The following is a 4,622-nucleotide window of genomic DNA, read 5'->3' as shown; positions in this document are numbered from 1 at the left end:
TATTCAGGGGTCTTGTTGTAGAAAAAGAGCTGCCGGAGCTCATTAGCATAACTCATTAGCATAACTTATTTGCATATGCCACGCCCCCTGACATCACCGGAAGTGACAGAAGGCCACACCCCCTGACATCACCGGAAGTGTGTCAGAAGGCCCGGCTACTTACCCTCCTGCTTCATCCTCATTCCCAAACGGAATGAGGATCGAAGCAGAGGGCGGGGTAAAGAAGGGGGCGGGGCTTCACCACGTGACCGCCCCGCCCACTAGAGTTTCTCTTCCGGAGCTCCGTACCTGAGAGCTCCCCCCCGACTAGAGCCCTGGGTAGGTTCATATGGGAGTAGGTGTTCCTTAAGGATATGAGAATATCAAAGAAATATTTTTTTTGGTTTTCTTGCTGGAAGGATTCAGCAATGAGCTGAGCATGAATATGCTAAAGCAGCAAGCAGTTCTTTGATCAGTATTTTGGGTTGACAAGGGAAGGAGTCTGTCTCCAGTCACCTACATGTCCATAGGTTCTTAGAGGTGTGTGTGATCTTTTCAGTCCTCATGTCATTTAAATTTCTTGCTACTAGGTTCCCCTTTTGAACCCATAGTGAGGCTTTAACCTGTAAAAATAATACTATTGTAGCTATATCATTTTGGCTAGGAGGGTTTCTGAATTGAATGTAGAATCATAGAATCACAGAGTTGGAAGGGGCCATACAGGCCATCTAGTTCAACCCCGTGCTTAATGCAGGATCAGCCTAGAGCATTCCTGACAAGTATTTGTCCAGCTGCTGCTTAAAGACTACCAGTGAGAGGGAACTCACTTCCTCCCTAGGCAGCTGATTCCACTGTTGAATAACTCTTATGGTAAAAAAAAGTTTTTCCTAATATCCATCCAGCAGGGGTGTAGACTTTCCAATTTCGGGGGGGGCGAGGGCTGGGGCTGGGGCTGGGCCAGCAGCATCCTTAAAAGAACTGGGCCCAATGATATCATAGGGAGGAGCCAGTGACATCACAGGCCATTGTCACTATCTTTGGAGGTGGAGCCATGTTGGATTTAGGGAGGGGCTCCCCAGAAATTTAGGGGGGGGCTGGGAATGCTCCCAGCAATGCTCCTGGGCTGGGCTAAACCCAGCAAAAAGGTGGGAGTTGGCCAGTGGTTATAGTGGTATCTCAGCCGTCTCCTGCTGTGTCTTGTTTCTGAAATTCATTTTTAGAATAGTCACTTTAAAATCTGCAAATATGCATACCATGTGCATTGGAAAAACTAATGGTCACAAATTTGACAGTAAGAGAGGCAGCACAGAAAAGCCTGTGGGGGAACATTTTAAAAGTTTTCCTGGACATTCATTTACAGGAGTCTTGTTTCTGCCTTATTCATAAGGGTGAGTTTGTACTGAAATTTACTAAATTGTGGCACCACAGATGCCTTGGTTTGGTAAATGCATGGCTGGAGTCTCTGAGCCAAGTCAGAATACAAAACAGTTGCCATGCACTCAATTTATGAGCAATGTACATAGTAGCAATCTTCTCAGTGCTCTGGGACTGGAATGACAGCACCCAGAGTGGCACGGCAGTCCCCGGGATTAGGTTTTGTGCTAGTAGTCAGATTAAATGGCCAAAAAAATTATCAAATTTCAGACTGTGAATTTCAAAATTTTAGAGTTTTCCCTGTTCCCAGTTCAGTTCAAATTTATTCTCTCACATTCATACCATTTAATTATACCATTTATTATAGTGATAACCTATTCTGGAGTAGCCTTATTTATTTTATCAGCCTTTCTCTTGAGTAAATGAAATATAGGTTGTGGACAAAATCTGTATATAGACTTCAGATCATTTGTGTTCTATGTATTATTTGCCCAGAGTTTCTGTTCCATTCAATAGTTAGTCCTTGCAAAGAGATTACAACAAGGTTGTTTTATTAACAAATTTGCATATGAATGTATCATATTCTGAAGCCATGGGTTTGTGAAGGAAAAATGTTTCCAAAAATATTAATGTGTTATGTAAAATAAGCAACTATGAAGCTTCTGGAATGACGGATTTGGAATAGTTCAACAAAATGGAAAAACAGGTGGGATAGGAAGACAGCTACAGAATGAATTTAGAATGGTCATATAAATACCCAATTGTCTTTTGCATTTGGTCTCTAACCACAGTCGTAATGTGTTATGTAAAATAAGCAACTATGAAGCTTCTGGAATGACGGATTTGGAATAGTTCAACAAAATGGAAAAACAGGTGGGATAGGAAGACAGCTACAGAATGAATTTAGAATGGTCATATAAATACCCAATGGCCTTTTGCATTTGGTCTCTAACCACAGTCGAATGATTCATACTATTATTCACTTGTACAGACTCCTAGATGAAATGTTAATTTGTCTAATCGGAGTTGAGAATGCAGGGTTTTTAATGCATATGAGCACTACCGTGGGGGTGTTTATTTGGGGGATTAAAGGAGGCATTTGAACCCATAAGTTAGCATGTGCCTATGACCTCAGCCCGCGTTAGGGTTGCCACAGGCCATTATGAGCCTTCTTTCTCTTTTGGATGCAGCCTCCCTTCACCTTTCTGGGCAGCTGGAGGAAAATGGGAGAAAACACTGCATGTGTCCCTATGTCACTCCTAGCAAAAACCCAGAAGTGATGTTAAAGCCAACCCATAATGCTCTAGCAATTTCCTAAAGTTTCTTTGATTGTGTTTGTGACATCACTTCTGAGATTTCACCAGAAGTGATGTCGTGAAATACATTATGCTTCCCCCCTCCCAAGGATTCTGCCCCCCTGAAAGCTCCTGCTATGTGTAAGAGCTGGACTGACAACCCTAGCCCATGTTGGTCTACACAGGTGACAGGGATGACCAAATAAATACTGTTAGTTCTGCAGTCTACATGACTGCTGTTAGCCACTGTGGGGGCCCCCAAAAGATTTGCCATGGGACCCCGCACCAGCAGCCCAAACCTCAAAACATGATTTGGTCAGTTGTGTGTGTCTCTACGGTAACAAGTGTCCCAACCTTTCCTTGACGGTCCTGGCATTCTGCACAGGAAACTTCTGAGATGAATGTGAGCAATAAAAGTGAACATGGAAGAATTCTCTGTAGGAAAAGTAGTTTCTGTTTTTGCACATCAGAACTAAACTGGAATGCAGATTTTTGCAAGGCAGCGTATTTCGCATACACTCCAGAATAATTCTGATAACTTCTTTTGATACGTTCTTGGATGCTGAGTCATTACAGGGTATCTTACACTATGCACAATCCTGTGTAGTTTATATAAACAAAAAAACAGGATGGTCAGGCAAGCTTGCTTGTAACCCTGAGCATGTCAGAAACTAAAAAAATTAGCTTTACCTTCCAACAACAGGGGACCAATGAGGTTAAATACTTCCACCATCCTTTTATGGTGCCCTATCAGGGGCATATTATACTGCCTGTCTGGAATTCAAACAGCAGAAGGGTTATTAATTATCTGGCAAGTCCCCAATATATGACAAATATATTCAGCTTGATGTGTCGCAAGTTGTACTGGTCTAATGTATTAGCCTGGTACAATTTTCTGGCTCCCTTTGAAGATTTTTGTACCACCTCCCCCAAAAAATCAACAATCTTGAAGTCAATTCTTCTTTCAGCATGGATGTGTTGTACCGTCTAAACTTCTCTGTAGATAATAACTTAGTGATGCAATAAGTAGAATCAGGGGTCGTTTCGTAGAAAAAGAGCTAGGGGAACTTATTAGCATAACTCATTAGCATATGCCACACCCCCTGACATTACCAGAAGTGTGTCATAAGGCCACACACCCTGACATCACCGGAGGTGTGTCATAAGGCCACACACCCTGACATCACCGGAGGTGTGTCATAAGGCCACACACCCCGCCCCCAACGGTTCCGGCCGCTGCTGCCGGCCTTGCAGCTCCACTGCCGAGCCCCATGAGGGGCCCGGTTGTGGATCTGCAAGGCCAGTGGGAGTGCAAGGAAGCCCCGCGAAGGCCCTCCCTGGCCCCAGGCAGGGAGGGGTGGGGAGAGGCAGAGAGGAATCAACTTACCCTCCCTCTTCTCCTGCCTCCTCCTGGCTGAATGAGGGCCGGAAGCGGGGCGGCCGGAAGCAGGGGGCGGGGCTTCATCATGTGCCCCACCCCCCGTACCTCACCTGGGGGAACTGCAATTCCCCGCGTTCCCCCCCGAAATGACCTCTGAGTAGAATTATTATAGTTTACCAATACCTCCTTTTGCTTCTTCCAGTCCTAGTTGATAAAGCTTGTTTTATGTTTCTTTGTCCAAATTATCCTCATAGTAAACAATCACTAATGTGAAAAACTACCAACTGTAAATATACTTAAATTTGTGTCATCTATACTTTGCTGGGTAATGAAAATGCATATGATAGGGTGAAGGACAGAGGGGGTATTTTTTACTAATAAACTATTTTTAGAAGTGGTGAACCCTGATTCAAAAGGGAAGAAAACTATTCTTTCTATTGAATGGCAGTGATTATTTTTCCAGTTTGCATTTGCTGTTACGAATCTGAAACAAAAACAAAAGAATTCCAGCATCCATCTATTTCAACATTTTTTAAAAAATCAGTAAACAGCCAGATGTCTTTTGATATTCACAAAAAAGTTCAGGATGGTAA

At 43.4% G+C, this 4,622-nt stretch overlaps 1 protein-coding gene across 1 annotated transcript in view; it reads left to right on the top strand.

Annotated features, from left to right (window-relative positions):
* ANO3 (anoctamin 3) overlaps positions 1 to 4,622 on the top strand; it is a 113,305-nt gene that overhangs the window by 50,069 nt on the left and 58,614 nt on the right. The gene's annotated exons all lie outside the window — the stretch shown is intronic.

The sequence above is a fragment of the Gekko japonicus genome, unplaced genomic scaffold (genome assembly GCF_001447785.1).
Source record: "Gekko japonicus isolate JY-2015 unplaced genomic scaffold, Gekko_japonicus_V1.1 scaffold2381, whole genome shotgun sequence".
Lineage (NCBI taxonomy): Eukaryota > Metazoa > Chordata > Lepidosauria > Squamata > Gekkonidae > Gekko > Gekko japonicus.
This window is presented reverse-complemented; position numbering and strand designations above follow the sequence as displayed.